This window comes from Mauremys reevesii, unplaced genomic scaffold, assembly GCF_016161935.1.
Source record: "Mauremys reevesii isolate NIE-2019 unplaced genomic scaffold, ASM1616193v1 Contig26, whole genome shotgun sequence".
NCBI lineage: Eukaryota > Metazoa > Chordata > Testudines > Geoemydidae > Mauremys > Mauremys reevesii.
Window position 1 is genome coordinate 436,135 of NW_024100836.1, and position 19,358 is coordinate 455,492.

Here is a 19,358-nt window from a genome sequence, read left to right on the forward strand (position 1 = left end):
CTAGTCTTCATGAAATGACATCAGGAGATGGAGAATCCACCACTTTCCTTGGTAACTTGTTCCTGTGGTGAATCATCCTCGCTGTTGAATATTTGTGCCTTAGTTGTAATATGAATTTGTCTCTTTTCACCTTCCAGCCATTGGGTCTTCTTAGGCCTTTCTCTGCTCGATTCAAGAGCCCTTTAATACCCAATCTTTTCTCTCCATTAAGGCACTTCAACACTTCAATGAAGTCACCTTTCAATCTTCTTTTGAGAAGCTAAACAGGTTGAGCTCTTTCAATAGCTCACTAGAAGGCATTTTTCTCCAGCCCTCAGAACTGTGTCACCTCCTGTGACATTACTGACATAATCTGTAACTGTATAGATCACTGTTGCGACCACTGTTCTATATTCGCAGCCAATATTGTAGAAAGGTTGTTGTGTAAGAGGTCTATGGAGAGGTTCTGATTGGCTGATTATAATGATGCTATCTCTAGATGTGTATCATTTTTGTAGTTGATGTTATGAATATTGGCTCTATGCTGCCCGTATTTCAAACTTGTGCTCTGCTTCCAGGGAACACCCCAGCCAGACAAGTTGGTGTCAGTTCTGCCTAGCCTGCTTGATGGCCCATTACGGACCATCAGCTCTACAGTCGACCCACTGAGAGAAGGCAGATACACCTTGTGACTCAGCAAGCTATGGAAGGACCTGCCTATGGACAGAACTCTAAGGTTTTTCTATGCCATGTGCTTTTTAAACGGTCTGCATGTTGCTTGCAGGCTCCTAACACTTGCCACAGCAGCTCCTTTTAACTTCCATCCAACCATCTGTACTTATGCCGATAGGTCGACTTTAGGTCTTTAACTTTGATTGGTAGCTGAGAAGATGGTAAATTGGACAGAAACCCGTTCGACAAACCTCTTCATTTCCTTGTTATTTCCTGACTTCTTTATTCATCACCTTTTCCTTATTTCCCAGCAGATTGACTAGATCTGGGTGCTAGCAGGGGGACCTGATGGGCTCCTTATTTTCCGGTTTCTTTCGGAAGCATTGAACTTGCCAGGGCACAGTCAGATTCTGGATGCTCATGGAAATGTAACACCTCGTGCTCAGCTTTAGTTCTGTTTCTCAGCTCTTTTGGAAAATCGATCTTTAGTCTGACATGCAGCATCCTTGCATTAGGAGATGGCTAATTAATAAGACCACAAACCTTGGCAATCAAATGGAACCTGAAGTCCATAGAAGACCCCGAAAGGCCCTTGGGGAGTGGAGTGCAAGTTGAGGAAGACTTCCCTGCACAGCTTCTCTCTCAATTCTCGTTTTCCTGTATTGAGCACAAAAGTCGGGAATCAGCTCAGGGTAGGGTTATACCATGTGTGTGCAGTGGTTAGACAAGAAACAGCAAGGAACTGGACTGGTATGGAGCAAAACTATCTTATGTGTGCCTGATAACTGTACGTTTGAGAAGGAGCAGAAAAGAGCATTGGGGCTGCGGGATAGCGCTTGCATAGGCTTTCTTTGGCCTGTTTTGCTGTAAGAGTAAAAGTGAGAGATTGTTAGTCACAGGTCAGTGGCTGGGTTTATGCAAATTAGGAGTGTACAGGGAAACCAGCAAGAGGAAGGAGGGTGAAAGACTTCTCTGTCTTTGAACAGAATTGTGTGTTAAGGGCTCTTGCTTTGAATTCTTCCAGTGGAGTCATTTCGGGGAAGTGATCATCACTTCGAGTTACCTAGTTATCAAAGTTTTGTGAATGGTGTTTGGTGTGTGTCTGGGAGCTCCTCGTGCTGAAGTAGAAAGCAGTGGGGGAAGAGCGGCTGCCTAGCATTTGAGACTCTTAGCATTGTTTCTCGGCTCCTTGGAGCTAAGATCAAATGTAGGAGCTAAGATCTGGTTCAGAGATATTTACACAGAGTACGTCACGGCCCACCATCAATGCAAAGAGTAAGCCGGCATGATTTCACGCACCCATAAGGCTGAAATGACCTGTAAACTTCCCCTGTTAGACTTTATTTTTTGAGCCTTAAACCAACCACACTGAACTCTGCCCTGTGAGGATCATCCTATCATCATTACCCATTTGGTTCATTTATTTGTGCTCATGACTATCCATAACCTGTTTGTATGAGTGATGTACCCTCACTGCTTGTTGGCTGTACCTTGAACTCACCCACCATATACCCCGCATTGGGGACATGACAGACTGTGTATATGTATGTGCCGTCCAATACCCAAACGCTAATATCCCCCTACAGCCTGTATCCTACCCCCAATGACACAATAACTGACTCTTCAAACATTTTGTATCGTTTATTTTTAAATATGCTCTAATAAACTTTAAATTTGCTTCTTGGCTTTTTGAGCTCAGAGGGGGTGAGTAGTCTCTTGGTCTCTTCAAGGCTGTGATCAAATGTCTTGATGTTTTGGTCTTTTGGCCTCGAGATGAAAACCTTATCTGTGTCTGGGGAACCTTGAGGTAAAAAATATTATCTAAGTTATATCTGTTCTTATCAGTTTAATATCTGATAGGTCCTTTGTTGGAGGACTGTATGTTAAATTTATTTTTGAAACAAGGGGATGGAATAGGAGCTTGCTCTGTCCACCCCATGCATTGACCTGGTATTGCAGTGTCTCCAGGACCAGTCTCTCTTCTTTTGGGGAGAATTGTCTGGTTAGAAAAGCAGAAAAAGTTTCACTCTAAAGATGCTGATTTGAGAAAAAAAATTTAAAGTAGTTGAAAAATCAGGCCTCTTTAGCACTTTGGTTTCTTCATAACAACATATTGTTAAAATTTCTTGGGAGTGTTTTCTGAGTCTACAGATGTGAGTTTCTTTGTCTTGCTGGCAGGGGCGGCTCTAGAAATTACACCGCCCCAAGCAGGGCAGTGCGCGCCGCCCTTCCCGTCCCGTGGCCAGGGCAGAAGTGTCTGCGGCGGGGGCGCTGGTCCCAGCTCTGGTGGAGCATCCGCAGGCATGCCTGCGGGAGCTCCGTCCGAGCCGCGGGACCAGCGCACCTGCCGCAGGCATACCTGTGGGAGCTCAAGTGGAGCCGCGGGAAGAGGGGACCCGCCGCAGTCTTGCCTGCGGCAGGTCTGCTTGTCCGGGCTCGTGGACCTCCCGCAGGCATGACTGCGGAAGGTCCGCCGGAGCCAAATACCGCCCTGCCCCAACAACGCCGCCCCACGCGCTGCTTGGCGCGCTGGGGTCTGGAGCCGGCCCTGCTTGCTGGAGGATTGTTTTAAAAGCTGAGATTCTTCTGTTTGCTGTGAGTCTTTTCAACAATATGAGGGATGAATGCTTTCCAGACTGAGGGTCTGTTTGGGAGATGGATGGTTGGGGCGGGGGTTCTGTGTGTGGGGACACACACAGATTGGCAATATTCGAGGTCACATGTATATCAATAACTGGATGAGTTACACAGACTTCTCCCCACCCAGCCTATGTTCCATGTATCTTGACTGGGCCTGTCGCCCACCATCCCAGAGCAGAAGCCTGAAGCCTGAGCCCCACCGCACGTGGGGAGGTGGGGAACTCCCACTGGTTGCCTGCTCCTGCAGTGTTTATGACTCCGAAGGGGGTAGGGACCAGCCCCTGCAGGCAGCCCGGGGAAAGAGCCGCTGCTTGCTGCCCCTGACTCCCACTCAATTACAGCCCAGGAGCCTGTGGCCACAATAAAAGCCCCTGGTGGCCACACTTGAGAAATGCTGGAGCCTCACAGTAAACAAATCCCAGCAGGTTAGTCACTCCCTGTCCCCCACCCTGGGAATTTCCTGCCCTCTCCCACCCAGACCAACCTTCCTGGAAGTTCCCACCCCTATGTATTTACTGCCCTTTCTCCCGCCAAGGGAACCCGCCAGCAACTCCCTGATCATCCCTCCCTCAACTGGCTCCACCGCAGCCATTTCCCTTCCCCGGCCCCTGGGAGGACGGAATGAGCTGGAGCAAAACATGGATGTTGCACTGCAGCCTGTTAGGGCAAAAAAGGCAACTGGGGACATGTCAGAACAGGAAATAATTTCACAGCACAATTCCCCCCAGGCTCTTTCCCTGCACACAGATATTCTAGCTTGTCCTGCATGTGACAGAAACATTCAAATCTAGGGCTGGCAATTAATTGCCGTTAACTTACGCTATTAACTTAAAAAAAATCATGATTAATCTGTTTTAATCGCACCGTTAAACAATAGAATACCAATTTAAAATTACGGGATTATATTTTGTTTTTCTACATTTTCAATATATTGATTTCAGTTACAACACAGAATACGACGTGTGCAGTGCTCACTATATATAGTTTTATTACAAATATTTACACTGTGAAATATAAAGTGCTTTAGGGCAATCTCTGTATCATTAAAGTGCAACTCGCATATGTAGCTACTGCTCCCCCCAATGTTGGGCTGTGCCCCCCTAGGGGGCTGTGAGGGGGGAGCAAGGAGCGACATCGGGGCTCCCTGCCTCCAGGTCACCTTCCCACCACCTGGGCGGCATAAGGAGGACAGAGCGCAGCAGCCCAGCCCCCTCCCCCGCTCCGGGACCGCCCCTGGCCGCGAGCGGGATTCGAATCCCAACGATCGCAGCGCGCGCCCGGGGGAGCGGGGGGGGCAGCGAAGCCTGGGGCCGAGGGAACCGGCGCCTCCCACCACGCGCCGAGTCTCTGTCCCGCGCTCTCTCCGCCAATCAGGGAGCGGGGAGGGGCGCGGCGAAGTGACGAGTTACGGCCCCTCCTCCAATAGAAGGTCGCGTGTAAGAGAGAGAGAGAGAACTACGCTTCCCAGAGTGCACCGGGAGGGGGCGCGTTGCCTGAGCAACCTGCCGTCACCTCCGCTCTGAGACGAGCCAGGAACTTCAACTCCCAGCCTGCCCCGGGGCGCCTCCGTCCTCTCCAGCCCAGGTGAGGGCGGGTCCCTGGGTCAACCTGACACCTCCCCCCAGCGCAACTCCTCATCCCCGCCCCGCCCCCAGAGAGCCCCGCCCCCCGGTGCAGGGTGTGACGCTGCCCCGCGCAGGAACGTGCTGCGCCGCTTCGCCCCTTCCCCCCCCCGCACAAAGCGGCTGGTGGGGGCGGGGCCGGGTCTGGCTCTGCCCGGGGGCTGGATCCCCGTGTCCGCCCCGCGGGATGTTCCCGGCGCCCCTTGTAACCCCCCCCCGGCTGGGTGTGAGCGGGTCCGGGTGGGTCCGCCGGGCCCAGGCACCGGCCGCGTGTCACCCCCCGACTCCCGCTGCCCCGCCCCGCCCCTGCCCCGGGGAGCCCGGCTCCAAACACCCGCTGCAGGGACAGCGACACCCCGGACAGACCCGCCCCGGCCGGAATGAGTCCTTCCCCAGCCCCCGCTGTGCCCGCCCCCAAAGCCCTGCCCCAGCCCCGCTGTGCCCGCCCCCAAAGCCCCGCCCCGCTGTGCCCGCCCCCAAAGCCCCGCCCCTCGCTGTGCCCGCCCCCAAAGCCCCGCCCCTGCACCCCCGCTGTGCCCGCCCCTGCCCAGCCCCCGCTGTGCCCGCCCCCAAAGCCCCGCCCCTCGCTGTGCCCGCCCCCAAAGCCCGCCCCTGCCCCGCTGTGCCCGCCCCCAAAGCCCCGCCCCTGCCCCGCTGTGCCCGCCCCCAAAGCCCTGCCCCTCGCTGTACCCGCCCCCAAAGCCCCGCCCCCGCTGTGCCCGCCCCCAAAGCCCCGCCCCTGCACCCCCTGCTGCCCCTGCCCCTGCCCCGGGGAGCCTGGCTCTAAACACCCGCTGCAGGGACAGTGTCACCCCGGACAGACCTGCCCCGGCCGGAATGAGTCCTTCCCCAGCCCCCGCGGGGGCCGCCCCAAAGCCCCGGCCCTCCCTGTGCCCGCCCCCATAGCCCCTCCCCCACCCCCCCACTGTGCCCTCCCCAAAGCCCCGCCCCCTGCACCCCCCGCTGTGCCCGCCCCCAAAGCCCTGCCCCTGCACCCCCTGCTGCCCCTGCCCCTGCCCCAACACCCGCTGCAGGGACAGCCCGGCCGGAATGAGTCCTTCCCCAGCCCCGCTGTGCCCGCCCCCAAAGCCCCGCCCCGCTGTGCCTGCCCCCAAAGCCCCGCCCCCTCGCTGTGCCCGCCCCCAAAGCCCTGCCCCTGGACCCCCCGCTGTGCCCGCCCCCAAAGCCCCGCCCCCCGCCGGGCCCGCCCCCAACGCCCCGCCCCTGCACCCCCTGCTGCCCCTGCCCCTGCCCCGGGAGCCTGGCTCTAAACACCCGCTGCAGGGACAGCGACACCCCGGACAGACCTGCCCCGGCCGGAATGAGTCCTTCCCAGCCCCCAGCCCCGCTGTGCCCGCCCCCAAAGCCCCGCCCCTCGCTGTGCCCGCCCCCAAAGCCCTGCCCCTGCACCCCGCTGTGCCCGCCCCCAAAGCCCTGCCCCTGCACCCCCGCTGTGCCCGCCCCAAAGCCCTGCCCCGCTGTGCCCGCCCCCAAAGCCCCGCCCCTGCCCCCGCTGTGCCCGCCCCAAAGCCCCGCCCCTCGCTGTGCCCGCCCCAAAGCCCTGCCCCTGCACCCCCTGCTGTGCCCGCCCCCAAAGCCCTGCCCCTGGACCCCCGCTGTGCCCGCCCCCAAAGCCCTGCCCCGCTGTGCCCGCCCCCAAAGCCCCGCCCCTGCACCCCCTGCTGCCCTGCCCCTGCCCCGGGGAGCCTGGCTCTAAACACCCGCTGCAGGGACAGCGACACCCTGACAGACCCGCCCCGGCCGGAATGAGTCCTTCCCAGCCCCCAGCCCCGCTGTGCCCGCCCCCAAAGCCCCGCCCTCGCTGTGCCCGCCCCCAAAGCCCTGCCCCTGCACCCCCTGCCCCAAAGCCCCGCCCCCGCTGTGCCCGCCCCAAAGCCCCGCCCCTGCACCCCTGCTGCCCTGGCCCCTGCCCCGGGGGAGCCCGGCTCTAACCACCCGCTGCAGGGACAGCGACACCCCCGGACAGACCCGCCCCCGGCCTGCTCCTTCCCCCAGCCCCCCCCCGCTGTGCCCGCCCCCAAAGCCCCGCCCCGCCGTTGTGCCTGCCCCTAAAGCCCTGCTCCGCCCCTTCCCCAAAGCCTTACCCCGCCCCATACACCCAAAGCCCTGGCCCCGCCCCCCTCGGTCACTGCCCACCCCCGTGTGGGGGCACCAGCACTGTGCCGGGTCGTGATGGGAAATTGTCCACGCTGGCCCAGGAGAGACGTGTGTGTCCCTGCTGCCTCCTGCTGGTGGGGCTGAGCCCCACTCTGTGTGTGTGGTGGCTTTGCAGGATTTTGTATCCTGCAGCAAGTGACACACACACACACACACACACACAAAGGGACTCACACAATCCCAAGAACACTCACACACAACACACCCACAGGGACATGCTAGCCCAACCCCAAAGAGAGAAACAATCACACCCCCAGCCACACTCACAATCACTCCCCCCACACCACAATATTCACAATCGTGCTCAGAGACACAACTGCACACAGTTCACTCCCACTGCTCCAAATACAAGGACCTCCTGCCCCACACAGCATGTGCCGAGGCCTGTGGAACTCACTGCCACTGGACAGCTACCCATGAGAATGATCCCCTCGTGTTGGATCATCTGCTTGGCCCCCCACTCCTCTCGGGTGCACTGTGCGGCGTGGCTGGGGATTGTGCAATGGCCCAGCACCAGGCAACGCACAACGAACACCACAGGCCCTGCCCTTCCTCACCTGAGCTGCTCTCCAGGTGCATTGGAGCCCAGCACCCCGCACCTTGGCACTCCTGCCCCATAGGGGGTGAGCTGCAGCCCCCGCCACACTCCACAGAGGGGAGAAAGGTCAGGCCAGCCAGCCCTTGTAAGATGGGGAAATCACCACCGGGGTCGACGGTATGGGGGCTGTGACAAACGGAGAAACGGTTGTCGTGCCGGCAGAAGGCAGCAGAGCACACACACACACACACAATTGCAAACATACATGAACACATGCATGAATCCAGCCACACACACACAAACACCCGCACAAATCCAGCCAACACCAACACAAGCCTGGGACCAGGGGAGCAGAGCAGGCTGGGGCTGGGTCACTCCACTTCCCGCAGGAATTAGCCAGCCCCCCATGTCCCACGATGGCCTGGGGCCAGCCCCCTTCTGCTTCCCCCCATGGAGGCCTGGGGCCCCAGCCTGCTCTGCTCCCCTGGCTCCCAAGCTTGGGGGAGGGGGAACTGCCCCACAGCACTCGCCGGCGGCGTGGCTGGGAGCCAGGGGAGTGGACCAGGCTGGGGCTGGGTCACTCCACTTACCATGCAGTGAGTGCAGGGGCAGGGGCAGAGGGAGTTTGTTGTTACAGAGGATCGGAGAGGGACTTGGGACCCCGGCTGATGGCCTGGAGGATGGAGACCCCAGCGATTGGTGACCTGGTCATCCGGAGACCCAGCTCAGGAGTCACAGCCGGTTCTGGCCAGTGGGAATAAAATGGGCTGCAGAGAGAGGACCCCGGAGAGGAGAGGAGGCCCAGGAACCCTGTTTACCTGGAGAAAAGACAATGCACATAGGTGGAGCTTGGGGCCGGGCAGGGGCGGCTCTACCTATTTGGCCACCCCAAGCAGTCATGCGCGGGAGGTGCCCCGGAGACCCGGGAGCAGCGGACCTCCCGCAGGCATGACTGCGGAGGGTCCGCTGGTCGCGCGGCTCGGCTGGACCTCCCGCAGCTGCGGACGGTTCGCAGGTCCGGCGGCTCCGCTTGAGTTTCCGCAGGCATGCCTGCGGGAGGTCCAGCCGAGCCACGGGACCAGCGAACTGTCCGCAGCTGCGGGAGGTCCACTGGAGCCGCAGGCCGAGCGCCCCCTCCGCAGTCATGCCTGCAGCAGGTCCGGTCGTCCCGGGGCTCCGGTGGACCTCCCGCAGGCATGACTGCGGCAGATCCGCCGGCCCAGCCTGCCGCCCCCCCGGGATAGGGCCGCCCGCGCGTGCTTGGCGTGCTGGGGTCTGGAGCTGGCCCTGGGGCTGGGGATATCAGAGGCCCAGCTGGGAAGCAGCGGGGCTCGGGGCTGGCGAGGGGAAGCCGGCAGAGCCCACCTGGCTGCAAGGGGACTGGGATGTGCTGTTACTGTGAGAGGCCAGGCCTGAGGCCCTGAGAGTTTCCTGTGCTGTGTTCAACTCTCAATAAACCCTCCTGTTTTATGCTGGCTGAGAGTCACTCCGGTTTAGCGAACAGGGGGCATCATCCCCTTCGGGGGTGAGGAGGCCCAGGGGGTCCAGAGCGCGTGGACTCCCTGAGGGGGCCCACGGCAAGAGACAGACGTGCTAAGGCTCAGAGAGGTGCGGCTCCAGGAGGTGGGGGGCCTGACCCCGAGAGAGAGTGGACCCCCGTGAAGGGCTGTCGCACTGAAAGGGGCACCCCCCACGGACCGCACGGGGCCAAGAGTGGGCACGATCTGTGAGTCCGTGACAGGCAGTGACATCACAAAGGCCTTTTGCAGGACCTCAGACTATTGGTCAAAGGTGGTGGGGAGGTGGTGACCTCACAGAGAGATGCTGACATCAGCCAGGCAGGACAGGGGCGAGGGGCCAGGGAAACCTCAGAGACCCTGTGGCTTTGCTTCAGCAAGTCTCCTTCTCCAGGTCTCTCTTTGAGGACTGAGAGAGTATTCGGGTTCACGGACGTGAGCGCCAGGAGGAACCTCTTTCGAGTTTTCTCCTTCCTTTAATGATTTTACTAGAGACCCGCCGTCCCTGTTTAGAAGGTAAGAGCCTCCTCGAGGGAAGGGGTGTCCTGGGGGTGTCACAGTTCGGATGCCGGTGCCCCCCCCATGTAAGGAAGTTCCCACCACCTGCTCTGTGTTCGCAGGGCGGGAGAGAGCAGCATCCACGGCAGTGATTTGCTCCTGGCTGCCGGAGCAGAGCAGCAGGCTCAGCTGTCAGAACTTCCTGGAGCGATGAAAGGGGAGGGGCCCATGGCTCTGTAGCAGGAATGCAGGGCAGGCGAGTTCACAGAGGGCATTGTGGGATACTGGCACAGGCCAGTTATGGTGATATAATGAACAGCAGCATCTACACTGACACTCTGTCACTTCAAGTTTGCTGGAAAAAGCTCTAGACCTCTCATCGAAGTGGTTTTATTTTGTCAGCAAAACAGGGCAGTTTTGTCACCAGACGTGGCATTGCAGTGTGTGCACCAGCCACAAGCTGCCGACCGAGGGAGCGTTGTGTGTTTTTCAAACACCTGAGCAATATAATTGGGCTCAAATAACTCTCTCTCTCTCTCTCTCTCTCTCTCTCTCACACACACACACACACACACACACACACACACACACACACACACACACACACACACACACACACACACACACACACACACACACACACACACACACACACACACACACACACACACACACACACCCCTGCTGCTCTGCTTCGTGGGGCCCAGGGGGGGATGGCAGGGAGTCAGGTGTGAGCAGACACTTTAGTTTAGTCACAGGCAGGCACCATGGCTTAGCTGGTTAAAGTACCTGTTTTGTAAACAGGAGATGCTGGGTTCAACTCCTAGTGGTGCCTTGTTGAGATGCTTTTAGAGCACCTGGTATTGGCTACTGTCAGAAGACAAAATACAGAGCTAGGTGGACCTTTGGTCCAGCCCAGTGTGGTTTTTCTTATGGTTTAAATTACACTCACTGGCACTGATAATAGAGTTACTCAAAGTTTGGGAGTTAAGAGCTGATAGGTCAGTGGTCCAAGCCCCTCGTGGATGATCCCCTCCCTCTGGGACAGGGGCAGGTCTGGGCTCTTGCACCAAATGCTCATTGTGGCTGCCAGAATCTGTGGGCAGCTCATTTAGTTTGCACCGAGGGTTGAGTCCTTGATTCACACAACAAGGATAACAACCCTTTGTTTCTCCTGCCCCTGTAACATGGAGACTGGGAATCCAACACCAGCCACCAGTGATCATTTCGGCAAGCAACCCAACCTATTTCCAACATACTGTGAAATCCACATGCAGACTCATACACGAAACCTTGCAAGAAAATCTTCCTGAGGGGGTCTGAAGCACCTGCTGCTGGAGGGAAGGAGGGAGCTGTGGGTTGGGATTGAGGAGCAGCGTGAGGAGGGGGGCCTGTGGGTTGGGATTGAGGGGCACTGGGAATAGAGGGGACATGGGTTCGGGCTGAAGAGCGTCCTCATTTGGGGATCCAGCAGGACAGGGGAAGGCAGCAGGTGATTCTAATTCCTTAGGGATATTCTGTGTGTTTGCGTGTGCAGGGAAGGAACATGCTCTATGCCCAGAGGCCTTTATTCCTCCAGGCTGCAAGGTCAGAGGGGCTGTCAGGAAGTTGCCCCTTCAATCCCCCCCACACAAAGGCCCTTCTTAGGATTTGCAAAATCCTGAAGAGAAAGAGTAACACCCGAAGAAGATTCCAGAAAATCAGATTTTTACAAAAATAGTGAGAAGTTTATTACCTGACCAGGGACTTGAACCCTGGACCCTCAGATTAAAAGTCTGACGCTCTACCAACTGAGCTAGCCAGGCTCACATAAAAAAACTTCAAGTTGGTGCAGAGGTGAAGCTAGTCAAGAAAAAATGAGTGGGAAACAATAGGGGAAACCTGCTGCTCTCTCTCTCTTCCCAGCCCTGGCCTGGCTGGGTATTAGTGCTGGTTAAAAAGACGGGAAAGTGTCGGTATCTACCAGCCATTCATAGCTGTACAAGACTCAGGCACAATACAGAGGTGCCCATCTGCAAGTGCCGAATGGTTGGATTGGCTAATGCAGCCTGTAGACGTCCAGGGCACGCTGGGATATACAGCCAAGTGTCCATCACCATCATCATTTCAAAGGGATAATGATAATGGTAGCAAGGTTCACAACTGACTCAGCAGTTGCATACAAAGGTGCACGTTTGGCAGTTACGTTGGCTCAGGTTGGCCACCCTGGTCTAGATGTAGAAGTTACAACATTTAAACTGGAAAGAGGGGCCAATTTCCCCATCATTTCCCACCTTTACATCCAAACACGATGAAGGTAGCAGATAGAGCCAGAGCAGGTTGTCTATGGGACCAAGTATATGCAGAGTCTCCTCGACAGAGGTTTGTTCAACCTGTTCTTAAAAACCTCTGAGGAGAGAGACACCACAGACGCCTTTGGGAGCCTATTCCAGAGCTTAACTGCACTCAGAGTCTGACATTGGTGAAGTAGGAGGCTGAGGCCTGGTCTACACTAGGCGTTTAAATCGGTTTTAGGAGCGTAAACCAATTTAACGCCACAACCGTCCACACTAGGAGGCACCTTATATCGATTTTAATGGCTCTTTAAATCGGTTTCTGTACTCCTGCCCGACGAGAGGAGTAGCGCTAATATCGGTATTAACATATCGGAATAGGGTTAGTGTGGCCGCAATCGACGGTATTGGCCTCCGGGCGGTATCCCACAGTGCACCACTGACCGCTCTGGACAGCATTCTCAACTCGGATGCACTGGCCAGGTAGACAGGAAAAGCCCCGCGAACTTTTGAAATTCATTTCCTGCTTCCCCAGCGTGGAGAGCTCATCAGCACAGTTAACAATGCAGTCTCCTGAGAATCGAAAAAGAGCCCCAGCATGGACCGCTCGGGAGGTACTGGATCTGATCGCTATATGGGGAGAGGATTCAGTGCTAACAGAACTGCGTTCCAAAAGACGAAATGAAAAAGTATTTGAAAGAATTTCTAAGGCTATGACGGATAAAGGCCACAGCAGGGACTCAGTGCAGTGCAGAGTGAAAGTTAAGGAGCTCAGACAAGCCTACCAGAAAACCAAAGAAGCAAACGGAAGGTCCGGGGCAGGTCGATAAACATGCCGCTTCTATGCTGAGCTGCATGCAATTTTAGGGGGCTGCGCCACAAGTACCCCACCCCTGACCGTGGATTCCGAGGTGGGGGTTGTAATCTCTGCCATGTCTGAGGATTATGCAGACGGGGAAGATGAAGAGGAAGAAGAAGAGGAAGACCTGCAGAGAGCACACCGCACTCCGTGACCCCCAGCAGCCAGGAGCTTTTTATCACCCTGACGGAATTACCCTGCTCCCAGCCCTCACAAGCAACTATTCCAGAGAATGACGCCATGGAAGGGAGCTCTGGTGAGTGTACCTTTGCAAATAGCAAACAGTGTTTTTTAAGCAAGCCTTTTTTAATGATTGATTTGCCCTGAGGACTTGGGATGCATTCGCAGACAGTATAGTTACTTAGAAAAGTTTGTTAACATGTCCGGGGATTGAGAGGAAATCCTCCAGGGACATCTCGATGAAGCGCTCCTGTAGGTACTCCAGAAGCCTTTGCAGAAGGTTTCTGGGCAAGGCATCCTTGTTCCGCCCACCATGGTAGGACACTTTACCATGCCATGCATGTAGCAAGTAATCAGGGATCATTGCGTGGCAAAGCATCGCAGTGTATGGTCCCGGGACTGCTGGCATTCAAGAAGCATCCGCTCTTTATCTTGTTCTGTTATCCTCAGCAAAGTGATATCGTTCAGGATAACCTGGTTAAAAATCAGGAATTTAAGTAAGGGGGGTGGCCATTTCTCTACTGGGTTCGTGGAATGCAGCAGCTTAAAAACACTTTCCTGCACGTAGCGAAGCGGGGAGGGGAGGAGTGAAATGCCAATGATCTTTTCTGTTTGGTCACCAGCGAGGCGATCTTCCCAAGCTACCGGACAAGCAGTGGGTGGGGAAGAAGGTTGTTGATTAGCAGGAGCTAGCGTGGTATTAGCCATGCATTGGGGGGGAGGGGTAAATCACTGAGACAGTGGCTTACCATGGCCGCGTGCAAGCTGAATTCTGATGCCTGGACCTGATGTGTCTGTGAGATCTGTAACCCCAGAGCTGCAAGCAGTCACTATTAAGATGAAAATGCGACCTTGTAGGGAAATCACATGTGCTAGGTGAATAGTGATGTTCACTGTGAAACAGTATAACCATTGTTCTGTAAAATGTATCTTTCTAAATATTTATCTCCTCATGCAGCTGCAAATTTTTCAACCATCCCTCCTCCATCCCAAAGGCTAGCACAGATAAGGCGGAGGAAAAGAAGACGCGAGATGAGATGTTCTCGGATATTATGGAAGTTACACGCAATGAAAGAGCTCATCTGAATGAGTGGAAGGACGTGGTTTCAAATTACAGGAAAGAGGCCAGTGAACGTGAGGACAGGAGGGACAACCGAGATGAGAGGTGGCGGCAGGAAGACCGGCAGGAAAATCAGCGGTTGCGGCAGGAAGATCCGCGGTGGCGGGATGCAACTCTGGGGCTGCTGCGTGATCAAACTGACATGCTCCGGCGTCTTGTGGAGCTTCAGGAACGGCTGCAGGATCACAGAGTGCCGCTGCAGCCCCTGTATAACCACCCTCCCCCCTCACCATGTTCCTTAGCCTCCTCACCCAGACGTGTAAGAACGCGTGGGGGGAGGCTCCGTGCACCCGCCCACTCCACCCCCGTGGACAGCCCAACCAGAAGGATGTCGTTACTGTGACATTTTTTTAATGGCCTTCTCCATCCCTCCTATCCTCCTCCCAAACCACACCCTTACTTCTCTCCTCTTTTATAATGAATTAATAAAGAATTCATGCTTTTAAATGAGAGTGACTTTATTTGCATAAGTAAGCTGTACTCGAAGGAGGGGGAGTTGCTTACAGGGACTGAGTCAATCAAGGGGTTGGGTGTTCATCAACAAACACAGCAGTCACACTGTACCCTGGCCATTGATGAAGCTCGTTTTCAAAGCTTCTCTGATGCGCACCGCTTCCTGGTGTGCTCTTCTAATCTCCCTGGTGTCTGGCTGCGCGTAATCAGCGGCCAGGTGATTTGCCTCAGCCTCCCACCCCGCCATAAAGGTCTCCCCCCTTACACTCACAGAGATTGTGGAGAATACAGCAAGCAGCAATAACATAGGGGACATTGGTTTGGCTGAGGTCTGAGCGAGTCAGTAATGTGCGCCAGCGAGCCTTTAAACGGCCAAATGCACATTCCACCACCATTCTGCACTTGCTCAGCCTGTAATTGAACAGATCCTGACCACTGTCCAGGCTGCCTGTGTATGGCTTCATGAGCCATGGCATCAAGGGGTAGGCTGGGTCCCCCAGGATAACAACAGGCATTTCAACATCCCCAACTGTTATTTTCTGGTCTGGGAAGTAATTCCCTTGCTGCAGCTGTTTAAACAGAGTAGTGCTTCTGAATACACGAGCGTCATGAACCCTCCCTGGCCATCCCACGTGGATGTTTGTGAAACGTCCCTTGTGATCCACCAGTGCTTGCAGCACCATTGAAAAGTACCCCTTCCGGTTTACGTACTGGGTACCCTGGTGCTGCGGTGCCAAGATAGGGATATGGGTTCCATCTATCGCCCCCCCACAGTTAGGGAATCCCATTGCAGCAAAGCCATCCACTATGGCCTGCACGTTTCCCAGAGTCACAACCTTTCGTAGCAGCAGCTTAGTGATTGCTTTGGCTACTTGCATCACAGCAGCCCCCACAGTAGATTTTCCAACTCCAAATTGATTCCCGACTGACCGGTAGCTGTCTGGCGTTGCAAGCTTCCACAGGGCTATCGCCACTCGCTTCTCTACTGTGAGGGCTGCTCTCATCTTGGTATTATGGCGTTTCAGGGCAGGGGCAAGCAAGTCACAAAGTTCCATGAAAGTGCCCTTACGCATGCGAAAGTTTCGCAGCCACTGGGAATCGTCCCACACCTGCAACACAATGCGGTCCCACCAGTCAGTGCTTGTTTCCCGGGCCCAAAATCGGCGTTCAATGGATAGAATCTGCCCCATTACCATCAGGATCTCCAAAGCGCCGGGGCCCGTGGTTTGAGAGAATTCTGTGTCTACGTCCTCATCACTATCATCGCCGCGCTGCCGTATCCGCCTCTTACTCGCCTCGGTTCGAAGGTCCTGGTTCAGCATATACTGCACGAGAGTGCGCGAGGTGTTTAAAACATTCACGATTGCGGTATGGAGCTGAGCAGGGTCCATGCTTGCTGTGCTATGGCGTCTGCACGGTTCACCAAGCAAAAAAGGCGCGAAACGGTTGTCTGCCGCTTTCAGGGAGGGAGGGGTGAGGCTGTACCCAGAACCACCCGCGAAAATGATTTTTGCCCCATCAGGCACTGGGATCTCAACCCGGAAATGCCAAGGGGCGGGGGAGGCTGCGGGAACTATGGGATAGCTACGGGATAGCTACCCACAGTGCAACGCTCCAGAAATCGACGCTAGCCTCGGACCATGGACGCACAACACCGATTTAATGTGTTTAGTGTGGCCGCGCGCACTCGATTTTATAAAATCTGTTTTACAAAACCGGTTTATGCAAATTCGGAATAGTCCCGTAGTGTAGACGTACCCTCAGAGTTAGAAAGCTGTTCCCAGCATCTAACGTAAATCTCCCTGGCTGCAGATTAAGCCCATTACTTCTTGTCCTACCGTCAGTGGACATGGAGACCAATTGATCATCATCCTATTTATAAAGACCAAACTTTTCTCTCTGCAGTCATCTGTTAAATGGTTATTATCCCCTCTTCTTGCCTGGGGTAGAATGGAAGAGGAGGAAATTCTATTTGTTCTCTCTTCATGTTTTACTGAAGCTCAGAGAGGAAGGAACCTGATCTGCCTTAGATTGTAGAGCGGACAGAGAATTTATTTCATTTTGGGCTGTGACTATAAGCATAAGAGTGACACCTAAGAGCTGTTGCTGCTGCCCAATATGGGGCTTAAACTCATGCTGGCAGGATTAAGAGTCTCATGCTCTATCAACTGGGCTGGCAGGATTTGAAGTCAGTCAAGTGCCCAGTCGCAGTGTAGAAGGAGCCCTGAGGGCATTTATTTGCGGAGCTGAGGTTCCCTGTCTGACATTTGCCTTCTTTCCTGGTTCATTATGGCTCCAGCGAGCAAACCGGAGCTGTCACAAGGCTGGTTAGATGCTGCTCTCTAGCCCAGAGAGCTGGGGTTGATTTAACATGCTGTCACCATCAGCTGGTCAGAGTAACCAGCGGGGAGGGTGGCATTTAGGATTCTCCCACCAGTGGGAGGTGCTGTTGGACTCATCTAGTGGGGGAGAGTCTGAAAAAGCTTCTCAGCTCCCAGAGAGGGGGTAGACAAGCCAGTTCCCCACACACACATTTTCACAGGGAATCAGGTCCCCTGAGGAAAACTCAAAAGAAGCCTGACCCAGGAGTGTCAGAGAAGGGAATCACTGTTTGCCTTAAGAGGTAGGTGAGGGAAACCTGCAGGTCCTTAGATCCTCCAGCGCCTGATAGAACCATTTGTGGGGAAGATCTGGGGAAGCCGAGGAGGACAAGGAGACGGGAAAAGGGCTTGCAGCTGTTGTGCAATCACCATGCTCCCAGCAGAAGGGTCCAGGGTCTCAGCACTCAGAACTCACAAGATGGCAAAGCTCAGAGGCCCGTTACATGGAATCAGAATGTGATCAGCTCACACCCAGGGGGAGCAACACCCCTCCCTTGGTCTCTATGCCAGAGCTCCTATCAAATCAGTGTCCTTCCTGCAAGAGCGGGCTGCTGAGAGGGTTGTGATGGGGTAAATGAAGGCAGAGGAGGATTGTTCCTCATGGGGTTTTTTGTGTGGCTCTGTGATCCTGCTGGAGGAAGCATGATTTGAGTTTGTTTCAGTGGCTTGGGTTGGGCTCAGGTTGTGACCCTGAGTACAGGGATTCCTGCACTTTCTGCTCCCAGCCCCTCAGGGAATGGACAATGGAGCAGTTTCAGAAAGTGGATAGAAAGTAGCCTAAGAAAGTGTAGCATAAGAGAGAAAAAAAATAACATCAGCTCCCTGGTGGTCTAGTGGTTAGGATTTGGCACTCTCACTGCCAAGGCCTGGGTTCAATTCCCAGTCAGGGAAAAGTGACTTTAAACCAGAAATGCTTCAGTTATTCTTCACTTGCAATGTAAACGAATCCATGGTATTTTCCTGATGCCCCCATCTTCCCACTGTCTCCATGGCAGGGCTGACTTCAGGCACCACAGCAGCAAGCAGGTGCCTGGGGCGACCAAAGGAAAGGGGAGGCTTCAGCAGCAGTTTGGCCCTCTTGGAGGGAAGGACTTGCTGCTGATTGCAGCTTTTTTTTTTTCCCCTCTGCTTGGGGCGGCAAAAACGCTGGATCTGGCCCTGCTCCAGGGAAGACAATTTGTTAAATCCCAGATGCGTGCAGTTCTATCAGGTCTCAGCCTGAGTCCTTAGGTCTTAATCCTGAGGATATTGTCCCACCATGGGGCCATTTCCCGCCTCTCTTTCCTAGGGAAGCACAATTTTCCTTGCACAGACACAGGAACAGCAAGATCTTTCTCTGTCCCTTGTGCAAAGCAGGGGGCCAAATTCCATGGAAACAATGGACAAGCAGGGGGCCCTGGGCACATCCAGCCCTGGCTGTGAGATGTTCCTCCTCTTTCTTTATGCCCCTGTTGTTATTTCATGGATTGTCTGGGATGGGGGAAAAGCTGAGTTCACTCCAGGTGGAGGGGAAAAAGGACCCTGAAAATCTCAGGACCCAACCCCTGCTACCAGGATCACCGAGGTGCTGGGGATTTGAGTAGGAAAGGGACGGTGTGAATTGTCAAGGTGGGGAATGAATAACAATCTACCACAAGATCCACCTCATTAACCACTGACACAGGCTAATCCTGCTGTCGATAGAAGGGAAACTGGGAATGATTCTTTGCTGTTCAGCCATGGAAACAGTGACCCAATTGCACCGCAGTGAATGTGCTGGGGAAAGCTGGACTTCACAGGCAGGTGGAAACATCTGGAGCTCCCCACCCCGCTTCTGCCGCCAGGGTAGGTGTTGAGCTGCTCACAGCGTCCCCCACCATGACCTTGCAGCACGGGGTGGCAGCACCCCCCACCCAATGCAGGGGAGAGGGCTGAGCGTATCTCTGCACCCTGAGTCCAGGGCACAAACTCTCTCTGCCCCACACATAGAATCTGGCCCTGCTGCAAAGTGACCCCTATGAACAATTAACCTCCAGGAGAGCAGGATTGGCCCTCAGAGAGGGGAATGGGCTTCTCATGAGGCTTATAGGTCACTGGATGCAGTGGAAACAGGAGGGCTCTGAGTGTAACCCATAGCCCACCTAAACCATCTGGGGATGTAGCTCAGTGGTAGAGCACATGCTTTGCATGTATGAGGCCCTGGGTTCAATCCCCAGCATCTCCAAGTTCATTTTTTCACCCTGGTGCTTTGCTCATGCCCAGAGGGGATGTGGCCCAGCAGTCTCCCTGCACCAGTTTCAATCCTGCTCAGTAAGGGGCAAGTGCCAATTGCATGGAAGGTCTGGGGGGTGGTTTCTGCTCCTAAGTCACCTTGGTACATTTAAGATTCCCACCTGCTGTGCTGCTTGGGACAAGGGTAGATGAGAAGGGCGAATCCTCCAGCACTGGAGGGAAAGGTCCCATCTGCAC

General features: G+C 55.2%; 3 non-coding genes and 1 pseudogene across 3 annotated transcripts; 3 read left to right on the forward strand and 1 right to left on the reverse strand.

Moving 5' to 3' along the window:
* The first annotated feature begins 2,428 nt into the window (after positions 1 to 2,428).
* Positions 2,429 to 2,635, forward strand: LOC120393619 (annotated as a pseudogene).
* An 8,741-nt stretch (positions 2,636 to 11,376) lies between these two features.
* Positions 11,377 to 11,449, reverse strand: TRNAK-UUU. Its single transcript has one exon. It is a non-coding gene; the product is annotated as a tRNA-Lys (tRNA).
* Positions 11,450 to 17,729: 6,280 nt separating this feature from the next.
* On the forward strand, positions 17,730 to 17,801 carry TRNAE-CUC. The gene has a single exon. It is a non-coding gene; the product is annotated as a tRNA-Glu (tRNA).
* Positions 17,802 to 19,041: 1,240 nt separating this feature from the next.
* TRNAA-UGC lies at positions 19,042 to 19,113 on the forward strand. The gene has a single exon. It is a non-coding gene; the product is annotated as a tRNA-Ala (tRNA).
* The last annotated feature ends 245 nt before the right edge of the window (positions 19,114 to 19,358 follow it).